At 44.2% G+C, this 12761-nt stretch overlaps 1 protein-coding gene across 1 annotated transcript in view; it reads left to right on the top strand.

Moving 5' to 3' along the window:
- ASPSCR1 (ASPSCR1 tether for SLC2A4, UBX domain containing) overlaps positions 1 to 11808 on the top strand; it is a 200633-nt gene extending 188825 nt beyond the window's left edge. Inside the window, exon 17 of the mRNA XM_083148693.1 lies at positions 11797 to 11808. The gene's annotated coding sequence lies outside the window, so the exon portion shown is untranslated. The remainder of the gene's footprint in view (positions 1 to 11796) is intronic.
- The last annotated feature ends 953 nt before the right edge of the window (positions 11809 to 12761 follow it).

Here is a 12761-nt window from a genome sequence, read left to right as displayed (position 1 = left end):
ACTTACAAATGGTGACTATCTGAATATCTGATGTAAATGTGGGTAAAAACCTGGGATCCAGTGACCATCAAGCAGTATGGTTCAAAATAAAGACAGAGACTGACTCATTACACACAAAAACAAAGGTGTTAGATTTTAGGAAGGCTGATTTTGTAGAGATGGGAAGCTCTGTAAGGGATTCTTTGGCAGAGTGGACGAACATGGAAGGAGTGCAGGAGAAGTGGGAAAAATAAAGTGCAATATTAAAAGCAACAGAACTTTGTGTCAAAAGAGTTAGGAAAAACACAAGGAAAAAGAAGCCATTGTGGTTTGCGAAAGAAGTAGCAAGTGTTGTGAAAGCAAAAACATTGGCCTTTAAGAGATTCAAGCAGACGCAGAATAATGAGGAGAAAGTGGTGTATCTTGTTAGACAGAAGGAGGCTAAGAAGGTAATCAGATGTGCAAAAGCACAGGCTGAAGAGAAAATGGCCCAGTCAGTGGGTAAAGGGGCAAAACCTTTTTTAGGTATATAAGTTAAAGGAGAAAAACAAAAAGTGGAATAATAAGACTAAAGACAGAGAGTGGAAGTCTTCTTGAGGGGGACAATGTAATAGCAGTTCATGTTAATAATTATTTCCTCAGTATTTACTGCTGCAAGATGGGGGAAGGTGCCACAGTTAAGTTGCAAGTATAGTCAGAAAACTGAGGGAGAAACAAGTACATTTACAGAGGAGAAAGTCCTAACAACTCTCAAAATTGAAAGTGGATAAATCAACGGGCCAGATGGGATACATCCAAGGATACTAATAGAGCTTAAAGGGGAGCTGGTAAAACCAATAACAGAATTATTCAACCAGTCACTAGCTACTGGAATAATCCCAGAGGACTGGAAAACAGTGAATGTAGTCCCACTGCACAAAGTGGAAGCAAGAAAGAGGTAAGCAACTATCGACCAGTGAGCCTTACATCGGTAGAAGGGAAATTGATGGAAGCACTCTTAAAACAAAGAGTTGTAGAATATCTCAAAACCAGCAATTTATAGGATCCGAAACAGCATGGGTTTACTGGGGGAAGATCATGTCAAACAAATCTTATTTACTTTCTTTGAGTGGGTGACTAAAGTAAAGGCCGCCATACACTATGCGATTTGACCTGATTCGGAGGAATCGGGCCGTGAAATCGGGCCAAATCGCATGTGCAGACATCCCATCCGACCCGATGCGCGGTCCCGCGCGGACGGGCTGCACATAAGATTTGTTAAATCTTATGTGCAGCCCAAGGCGGGCAGGGGACGCAGCGTATAGTACGTGCGGTGGAGGGAGCCGAGCGGGGGACTGTAAGCAGGGAGCCGGGCTAGAGAGGCAGTCGGCGCACTATCCTGGGCGGGGGGGGGGTAATGCCGCAAATAGATACTTCCAGGCGGTGAACGCCGCAAGGGGATCAGAGACAGAGACCGGGTAGCGTAGGGGAAGCCGGGCACATAGAAATGAATGGACAGCCAGTAATTGGCTGAGAGCTCTCTGACTGCTCTCTGACCGCAGGTTCTACAGGCTGCGTCCGCTGCCTGCTTGCAGCCCCCATGCCCTGGTCAGCTCCCGGCTCCCGCTGACAGCAGCTCCCCGGGGGGGAACGGCATGTGATTTATCACATGCAAAACCTGGCACATCAAGTGCCAAATCGTATGTGACCCCCCCAGGAGAGTTGTCAGTAGATTAGGTCAGACTTTTCCTTCGGACAAGTCGGCCTAATGTATGGGGGCCTTAATAGATCAAGGTGGGGCTGTAGATGTAGCTTATCTAGACTTTAGTATGGCTTTTGACACTGTCCCACATCGCAGACTGTTAAATAAACTTGAAAGCTTGGGATTGGATTCTAAGGTAGTTGAATGGAAAAGATCGTGGTTGCAGGACAGAAAATGCAAAGTTGTAGTAAATGGAGTACAGTCAAAGGAGGGAAAGGTTACAAGTGGAGTACCCCAGGGATCTGTACTTGGACCGGTGCTTTTCTATATCTTTATTGGTGATATTGCAAATGGAATTGAGGGTAAAATGTGCCTTTTTGCAGATGACACAAATGTATGCAACAGGGTAGACACACCAGGAGGGGTAAAACAAATGATTGATGATCTACAGTAGGTAGATTAGAGAAATGGTCAAGAGCATGGCAACTACAGTTTAGTGCCAAAAAATGCAAAATTATGCACTCGGGTCTCAAAAATCCAAAGACTAAATATAGTATAAATGGCACTATAATGTAAACTACTGAGGAAGAGAGGGATCTAGGGGTCACTATTGCTGGGGACTTAAAAGCAGGTAGGCAATGTAACAAAGCAATGAAGAAGGCAAGTCATATGCTTGGTTACATAGGGAGAGGAATCAGCAGTAGAAAGAAAGAAGGGTACTTGTGAGTTATCCGGGCGCCCGATGTGGAAATTGAATGTCAGTACAATAAGCATACGATGCGATGCGATGCGACGCGATTTCCCATCGCGTCGTAATCGCGTCGCATCGTATGCTATTGTATGGTATACAATGGCACGCGATGCGACGCGATTTTAACACATCCTGCCCAATTTCAAACCCGCCCTCTGCCACATCTGACACAAATTCACTGTGAGGGAGTTTTGACAGGAGAAAACAAGTGATTTGCAGTGTTGGTGTGTCTCAGAGTTTTTGTGAGGTGAAATTTCTGAAATTTGCCCCATATTGCCCCATTTTGCCCCTTACACCCTATTTCCCAGTATGGCTTTGCCAGACAGTATCTTCAGCCTCCCCAAAACTGAAGAGGATACAGTTAAATTCATGCAGGACAATGGGCTGCTTCCATCCACAGCTACCTGTCCAAATGGACATCCAATGCGCCTGTCTGTAAAAGAGCGGAAATGGCGCTGCTATATCAAAAGCTGTGGAAAAAAGCAGAGTCTGCGGGCCTCGCTATTTTACCCCGGATGCAGGCTTCCATTTATGACCATACTGCGCTTTATTTTCTGTTGGTGTGACGAACTGACATCTATAGAGTTTTGCACCAAGCATTTAAAGATATGTAATAAAAGCACTATCTTTTACAATGCATTGATGTGGGAGGCATGTCAATGCGACCTCATGTCCCAGCCTCAACGCCGGATTGGTGGACCAGGCAAAATAGTTGAAGTTGATGAGTCACTCTTCGCAAAGAGACAAGCCAATGTCGGCAGAGTTCTCCCACAGCAGTGGGTCTTTGGAGGAGTGTGTCGTGAAACAGGAGACTGTTTTATGTTACCAGTGGAGAAGCGAGATGCGACGACCCTGATGACTGCAATTGCGGAGCACATCGAGGCTGGAAGTACAATTGTCAGCGATTGCTGGCGTGCGTACAACACCGCAGAACTGGAGCGGGCTGGATACAGTCACTTGAGAGTGAATCACAGATACAATTTTGTGGACCCGGAGACTGGAGCACACACCCAAAATATCGAAAGACTATGGGGATGTGCAAAGTGGCGGAACAAACGCCAGCGGGGCACAGTCCGCCATCACCTGGACTCTTATATGCAGGAGTTTGTGTGGCGAAAGTGCCTGGCGGGTGACAGCCCATTTAACCGCATTCTACATGCACTCAGTTTGTTGGCTAAATAATTACGGTGATTAATTATTGTATGCTATGTGTTGTTGTTGTTATAATTTAGTTGGCTAAATAATTACGGTCAGTAATTATTGTGTGCTATGTGTTGTTGTTATTATAATTTATTTCTGATATATGCTAATTACAGTTATTCCTTAAATTCTGTTGTCCTTAATGTGTCAGATATGAATGATATTGATGAATGATATTGGATGTTCACAACCAAGCCACTATCAACGTGAACCCGAAGCGTGGCGAGCGCAGCCAGCCCGCGAGGGGCGGCGGTATGTGTCCTCCGACCTTTTCATGCCCTACTATCCACTAGGGCGTGGAGTGAGAATAGAATAGTGTGGCGAGCGCAGCGAGCCACCGAGCCCGAAGCGTGGCGAGCGGACACGGATACCTGTGAAGCCCACGAAGGGATGCGCTCACCTGTGAAGGTATCTGCGTCCCCTCGCGGGGCTCGCTGCGCTCGCCACGCTTCGGGCCTCGGTGGCTCGCTGCGCTCGCCACACTATTCTATTCTCACTCCACGCCCTAGTAGATAGTAGGGCATGAAAAGGTCGGAGGACACATACCGCCGCCCCTCGCGGGCTCGCTGCGCTCACCACGCTTCGGGTTGGCGTCAATAGTGGAGTGGCGTTAACAATGGGGATGGGATTTAAGTTTTGTCACTTTTTGGGGGTTTTGCCCTGCTAAAATCGGGTGCTGATCTCGTTGCGTCGCATCGCATGCCATGTGGTTAACACGCGATGCGACGCGATCCGATCCGATGGTACCCGATCTAAAATCGGGTCGGGTGCTGATCTCGTCGCATCGCATCGCATGCCATTTGGTTAACACGCGATGCGACGCGATCCGATACGATGGTACCCGATCTAAAATCGGGCGCCCAGATAACTCACAAGTACCGAAAGAAGTAATAATGCCACTGTATAGGTCATTGGTATGACCTTACCTAGAGTATTGTGTTCAGTTCTGGAGACCATATCTCCAGAAGGATATATACATTAGAGACTGTACAAAGAAGGGCAACTAAAATGGTGCATGGCCTACATAAAACGTACCAGGAAAGACTAAAAGATTTTAATAGGTATACTTTAGAGCAGAGAAGGGAAAGGGGGGACATGATAGAAAAGTTCAAATATATCAAGGGTTTTAACAAGGTACAGGTGGGAGACATTCTTAACAGGAAGAGGAGCAACAGAACACGACGACATGCACTGAAACTAGAGGGAGGAAAATTCAGGGGAAAATTGAGTAAGAATTACTTCACAGAAAGAGTAGCAGATAAGTGGAATAGCCTACCATCAGAGGTGGTAGATGCAAATACAGTAGTACAATTTAAACATGCTTGGGATAGGTATATTGATATCCTTACATAAAAAAATAAGGATCAAATATGGTTTGAGGTAACATGTTTAAAAAAGGGGCAGACTAGATGGGCCAAGTGGTTCTTATCTGCCGTCAAATTCTGTGTTTCTATGTTAAGTGCACGATTTTACATTTTTATTTGGCGATAAACTGTAACTGCCATTCCTCTAGTCAGTATGCAGTCCCTGGGTCTACAATGTTTAGGTTGACAGTCACTATGTCGACCGTGACTAGGTTGACACCTTGAAATGTTGGACATACCATAGGTCAGCAATGACAAAAGGTCGACATGGGCATAGTCAACACCCACAAGGTCAACATGCGGTTGAACATGTTTTTTTTGTAGACAAATTGGTTCATACTTTAAAATCCAAGTAGGCATAGAATGTGAATATAATAGTGTTCCAGGGAGCAGCGAGGCACCGTACCCAACACATGATGCGCACAGCGAGGGGACTTGGTACACTTATACAGTGTCCATGTTGACATAGGCACAAAAAAACTGTGAAAAATGAATGTCGATCTTGGTGTTGACCATGGCCATGTCGACTTTAAGCTTCTGTGGAACTTCTGTCAATGTCGACCTATGGTATGTCGGCCATTTCAAGGTGTCGTCCTAACCCCTGTTGACCATTAGTGGTCAATCTAGTGCCTGTCTACCTTGACATTGTCTATCTGTTATACCGTAACTCTTTAGTCTACCTAGGGGGGGTATACAGTTAGTGATATTTTTGGCTAGCGCTTATTCTGCCACTGTGGTATTCAATTTTGGGTGTTCTTGACCATTTTTTTAGTCCATTTTCACTGTTTTTTTTTTTTTGGGGGGGGGGGGGGGGGGTGAATCGTCATGGCCAAATTGGACTCAAAAGTGATCAAAAATACATGGATTGATAGTGAAATTACCATTTGAATAATGTCAATTTCATGATTGTCGAAAACATTGGCACTTAATTGAATACACCCACTGATATAAAAAAAAAAAAACAGGGCAGACTCAGCTCCAATGGAATAGCAGTACGCAAGAGGATCAACTGTCACAATGTACCTGCACTGACCATTACTAGCCATTTTCCCCATACAGCTGATGGCATCTAGTCCTATATGTTAAGTATTTTCTTAACACACACACTTAATTTAAAGTACCAACAACAGAGTGCGGAATTTAGGGTCCGTGGTGAGAGAGAGAGAATGCAAGAACCAGGATCTGCTGTTGCGCTCTAGGTCCAAGTGTCAACCCTGTTGGGAGGGGATGCGGTCATTAGGTCTACAATCACTAGGTTGACAGGCAACCATGTCGACATGGGTCTAGGTTGACAGGTCATTAGGTCGACACAAGCATTAGGTTGACAAGGGGTTTTTCACTGTTCTTTGAACCAACATGTGCTGACAGGCAGTATTTCGTGCCCTACCATCCACTAGGGCGTGGTGGGAGAATAAAATAGTGTGCCCGAAGCATGGCGAGCGAAGCGATGGGATGCGATGCACTACAAACCGTGTCTGTGTTGACATTCAGGTAAAAAAACAGTGAGAAACCCCATGTCGACCTTTTGACTGTCGACCTTGCCCATGTTGACCTTTTGCTTGTGTCGCCCTAATGTCCTGTCGACCTAGACCCATGTCGACCTTGCTGCCTGTTGACCTAGTGGTGTCGACACAATGCTTGTCGACCTAGTTGTTGTAGACCTAAGAACCCACATCCATTGGGAGACCATTGCAGGGGGGACACAAGAGTGCAATAATAGTCCTGTGGAAATGAGGATTAGAGACATGTCTTATGTTGCAGGTACCATGCGTGTACTGGTGTTACCTAGACCAGGGGTAGCCAACTCCAGTCCTCAAGAGCTACCAACAGTTAACGTTTTCCAGGTCTCCTCACAGGGGAAACGGTTATCTGTCAGATCAGACAGTCATTAGGTCGACAAGGGTTAAAGGTCGACATGGGTCAGGGTCGACATGACTTAATGTCGACATTGGTTTAGGTCGACAGTCATTAGGTCGACATTAGTTTTCCACTGTTGTTTGAGCCGACATGTGCCGACAGGCGGTATTTCATTCCCTACCATCCACTAGGGGGTGGTGGGAGAATAAAATAGTGTGCCCGAAGCATAGCAAGAGGCTGCGGTTCAACTTCAACTGTGTCCATGTCGACTGTGTCGACATTCGGGTAAAAAAAAACCTGTGAAAAACTCATGTCGACCTAATGACTGTCGACCTTAAGCCATGTCGACCTTGACCCATGTCGACCTTGGGGACAGTCGACCTTCCGGGGTCGACCTAATGACTGTAGACCTAAGTCTGGTCAGACAGATGTACTGATTCCCCTCACAGAATCATAAGTGAAGTAATTAGCTCCACCTGTGGATCATTTATAATGTGTCAGTCAGTATCGAGTGCACCTGTGCCCCGCTAGGTGATCTAAAAAACGTGAACTGTTGGTAGCTCTTGAGGACTGGAGTTTGCTACCCCTGACCTAGACATATTGGGGGAAATTTACTAAAATGTGAGTTGTATTTCACATTGTATTTTGCTATGGGCAACCAATCAGAAACAACTACTCATTTTTTTTAGCAGAAAATAGATAGTATCTGGTTGGTTGCCCATAGCAACATCCCTTGTGAAACACAACTCAGATCTTAGTAAATTTCCCTCATTGAGTAAGTTGTTTAAAGATAGATTTTACACCGATATATTCCAGGATTTAGGTACATCTTTTTACAATCTGTTGCACCTTATTTGATTATAATCAAATATTTATTAGGATTATACCTATTGTGTGTGAAAACCCAATGCAAATTCCTTAATAGCTGCTGAAATTAATTTTTGTCTTATGAATATTATTAATAACCATTAGTAATTTTTAATAATGTATAAAATCAACCAGAGTAACAACAGGTATCCCAGCCAGTAAAGATACATAACTATAACTCAGCAGTTGATAAAGCGATTAGGGCAGTGGTTCCCAAACTGTTTTGAATCACGGCACCCTGGAGTATCATTTTGTTTTTCACGGCGCCCCTAGGATAAAAAAAAGTTTCTTATTGAAAAATTTAGATTTTTTTTTTTTATTAAATTGTGTTTATATGTCATCCTTAGGTTTAATTATGAGGTTAGGGACACGATTCCCTTATGTTTGTTCACATAGTTTATGATTGACAGCCACCAGCACTGGTTTTGACTATTACAAAGACTATAAATAATTTGCATTGCTCCTGAACCACCAACCCGAGGCACCCCTGCAAGGGTCCCGCGGCACCCCAGGGTGCCTAGGCACACAGTTTGGGAACCACTGAATTAGGGTATTGGTTAAGGGAGATGCAATGCAAACACTTTGAAGAGAATGTTTTTTCCAGGTGACATTATACAAGTGTAGTTTTAGTACCCTTGTAAGCCCGCTCGAAGCAATGCTTCAAAAGCTACAGTAGTCTGCTACCTTGTGATTGCCTCTGTGTTTGAAACACTGCCATTTGTTGGCAGCGAGTGAAACTACATCTCTTTCTCTCACACACATGCTCAGAGAGACACACAAATGGACACTAGACATATATATATATATATATATAGAGACCAGGATGCTAGGCACAACCTCTGTGTCACGATTCAGCCCGGGTGCCCGCACAGCAGGGGACGTAGATAGAGCAGGAATATGCAGCACTCCACGGCAGTATAGCAGTAAAAAAGCTTTTAATTTACAAACTAGTTTGGAAATTAAAAGCTTTTTTACTGCTATACTGCCGTGGAGTGCTGCATATTCCTGCTCTCTCTATATATATATATATATATATATATATATATATATATATATATATATATATATATATATATACATACCAATGGGGGAGGAGGCCGTACTCCAAGCGGCTTGAAACAAGAGACACTTCAGGCAGACAACGTTTCATTGCCCTTTATTGGTCAATTTCTTCAGGTCCTAACAAAAATTGTGAGAAACAGACTTACCTTATACACCCCGTGAAGAAGCGGCTTCCAGGATCGGGACCACGCGTCCGGCCGTTCGGCGCTAGTGAATGACGTTGCACGGTTACCTTCCAGGGTACAGTGAAGACCAGGACAAGACCAAGACAATGCGGCGGCACTCACAGGACATAGAGCAAGAAAATGAAGCCACTCAGGGGTTCTTCGTTCAACGCCTCAGTCAGATAGACTATAATCCGACTGAAACGTTGAATGAAGAACTCCTGAGTGGTTTGAATTTTTTTGTTCTATGTCCTGTGAGTGCCGCCGCATTGTCTTCATATTATCCTGGTCTTCACTGTACACTAGAAGGCACCCAGGCAAGTAAACCTCTTCTTATCCTGCAGAGTGCCAGCCATTTTACTATATATATATATATATATATATATATATATATATATATATATAAAGTGGGTTTATCGGAGAGCACTGAGCTTAGTACCACCTAGTCACTTCAATACAGATTTCTTATTGCGTAAGACACTAATCACATTTGTAACAACAATTCATTGTCCCCTTCCCGAATGAAACGTGGAATCCGTTCACGGTAAAAAGTTCTCTCTCTCTCTCTCTCTCTCTCTATATATATATATAGATAGATAGATAGATAGGTAACCATGGCAATTTTATATGGTTACCGACAGGTGCAAGTGATGGTGTGGTGTCATTACAGACATTTCAGCCTTGGTAGAGATTGTTATTAGTGGCCTACATGCAGGGCCATCTGAACAGTATTGTAGGCCCTGGGCAAAGCAATATACTTTGGCCACTTTCCATCCATTCATGTGAAAAAAAATCATGAAGTATTCCTCCTGCAGTCTGGTGAGGTCCCTCAGAGCTGCTGTGCATACCTTATATGACTCCCTCCCAGGATCTCCGGAGCCACCCACATGTCCCTGGTTTAATTCCTATGCAGCAAGCAGCTCAGTGTGACTATACAATCAGATGTTCCTGAATACATGGCTTTAGTAGTGATTATTGTGGGTGATGATGCTGACCTCATATTGTAAATGTTGCAATGCTTCATTTTTAGGTTCCTGTAATTTGTCATCAGAGTAATTTAAAGGACCTCTTACCCTAAAATAGAAACTAGGATTATATACAGATTATTAAATAGTTCATGTTAACCAGCTCTTGAAATGTATATTTTTGTAATCTATCTCTATTATAATTGAGTCTCAGTCCTGAAGCCTGGCGCAGTGTAGCCCATGCAGTGTGCGCGGCAATCTGGCTGGTATGCAGCCGCAGAGAGGGAGCCAACTGCTGCGGCCACAGTGTGTGTACAGCCAGTGATCATAGCGGTGCCTGCAGTCAACCTCCTCTATGTCTGCAGCATAATTGAAACAATGGGAATATGAAACAAGGCTCAAGAGAATATGAAGCCCGAAGAGGACCCTAGGATACAGGTAAGGCATGGGCAGGCGCAACTCTCTGGTCAGGAGTAGGGATGGCCATCGTTGCCTTTGCCATCGATGTCAAAAGTGCAACTGGCCATTGATAGTGTATAACTATTCAATGGATGACCATCGATGTTTTTGTATATCGATGCTCATCCATTTTCTGTGATTGGGTGGCCTGTGGGCCAATCAAAATGCGGGGGCGGGGCTTCACAGGTGTCGGGGCGGAGCTATGCTCCGTGTCCCAGCACTTTAGGTAAAAAGCAAAAATTAAACTATTCGTTTAGCCTTTACATCGATGGTGGGAAACCATCTGGTTCTCCCCCATCGATGGCAAAACTATTCAACATCAACCATAAACCATCGATGATTTCTAATCATCAATGGTCGATGGCCATCCCTAGTCAGGAGGCCACACCCTTTTGGTCAGGAGGCCACATGCCTTAAAGCAAATGACCACGTTCCTCGGCGGGCCCCTATTAGTGCATTTCCCTGGTGGGCCCTTTATACCCCAGTCCGACACTGCTTGTCTATGTAAGTTCCCACACTTGACAGTGAATGTCAGAGCACAAACCAAACATTAAGTCAAATGAATTGTCTTGTGGCACAAATCTGGGGAAGGGTACAGAAAAATATCTGTGGTCCCCGCTGAATGGGAAATTTTCACTCACGTGTCACTCACGGGAGATTCCCAAATGGGGTTCAGGAGGTCTTTTAGGGACCACTTTACATTCAGTGGGGACCCCATGTAGGTGTCACAAAACACCAATTTAGACCAATCAAGGCCAACAATCAGAGACTTCAGCCCCCCCCCCCTAATTGCAGACCTTATTCAACCTATCCCTACACAATTATACATTGTGAACTGACTCTTTTCACATTTTATTGTATTTGATCAGAAACCTTAAACCCACATTCTTGATTAATAAACCAACAATTGTTGTGACCAACTTAATCTCAGTATATTCATTACACATTGCAACTACTCTACAATCAATTAAACAGGGAGCACTTATACTTATCAACCATTTACAATTTATGACCAAAAGAGCCTGGGATACCCTCAAAAGTACAGCAGCATCAATAAACATATTGACCAACAAGTCCGACAGAAAAATATCTGCTGCTTTGAAGGTCCCAATGAGTACAGTGGCCACCATCATCTGTAAAAATGGAAGGTTTGTAACCACCAGGACTCTTCCTAGAGCTGGCTGGCCATCTAAACTGAGCAACTGGGTTAAAAGGACCCTAGTTTGGTAGGTGACCATTTGGTTCTTGGTCACCTCCCACACTTAGGATCTTTCTCCCCCAATTGCTCAGTTCCAGAAGGACAACCATCTCTGCAACAATCCACCAATCAGGCCTGTATGGTAAAGTGGCCAAACGGAAGCCACACCTCCGTAAAAAGCACATGGCAGCTCGCCTGGAGGTGTCCAAAATTCTCTGGTCTGATGAGACAAAGATTGAACTCTTTGGTGTGAATGCCAGGTGTCATGTTTGGAGGAAACCAGGCTCATCACCAGGCCAATACCATTCCTACAGTGAAGCATGGTGGTAGCAGCATCATACTGTGGGGGAGTTTTCAGCTGCAGGACCTGGGAGACTAGTCAGGATCCAGGGAAAGATGAATGCAGATGAAAGATGAATGCAGAGCACTATTGACCTCAGACTGGGTTGACGGTTCATCTTTCAGCATGGCAGTGACCCTAAGCACACAGCCAAGCTATCAAAGGAGTGGCTTCAGGACAACTCTGAATGTCCTTGAGTGGCCCAGACTTGAATCCGATTGAACATCTTTAGAGAAATCTGAAAATGGCTGTGCACCAACGCTTCCCATCAGCCCGATGGAGCTTGAGAGGTGCTGCAAAGAGGAATGGGCGAATTGCCCATAGATAGGTGTGCCAAGCTTGTGGCATCATATTCAAAAAGACTTGAGGCGGCCAAAGATACATCAACAAAGTATTAAGCTGTGAACACTTATGTACATCTGATTTCTTAGTTTATTTCATTTTAAAAAATTTCCCAAAAACTTTTTTTAAGTTGCCATTATAGGGTGTGTAGAATTTTGAGGGGAAAAATGAATTTATTCCATTGTGGAATAAGGCTGTAACATAACAAATTGTGGAAAAATTGAAGCGCTGTGAATACTTTCCGGATGCACCGTATGCCACATACTGTAAACATTTATGAAATTTAGCTCACTTACCTGTGGAATGAGGGACTCTGACAAATGTTCAGCCTAGAGGCCAAGATCATCTAAAGCCAACACTTTTTATATAGTCTCAATGCATTTTTTTGGCCAAATGCCTGCTGGGAAGCTGGGAAGAAATGACGATCGTTCCATTCCTAAGGCACTGCATTGCATTCACATATATTTCAGGAACTTTAATTGGCCAAATAAAGGACATAACAATATTTTTTCTATGTAAGTAATCATCTGTT

The sequence above is a fragment of the Crinia signifera genome, chromosome 6 (genome assembly GCF_055691185.1).
Source record: "Crinia signifera chromosome 6, ASM5569118v1, whole genome shotgun sequence".
Classification (NCBI taxonomy): domain Eukaryota; kingdom Metazoa; phylum Chordata; class Amphibia; order Anura; family Myobatrachidae; genus Crinia; species Crinia signifera.
Note: the sequence above shows the minus strand (reverse complement) of the source record. Positions and strands in the feature narration are given on the sequence as shown.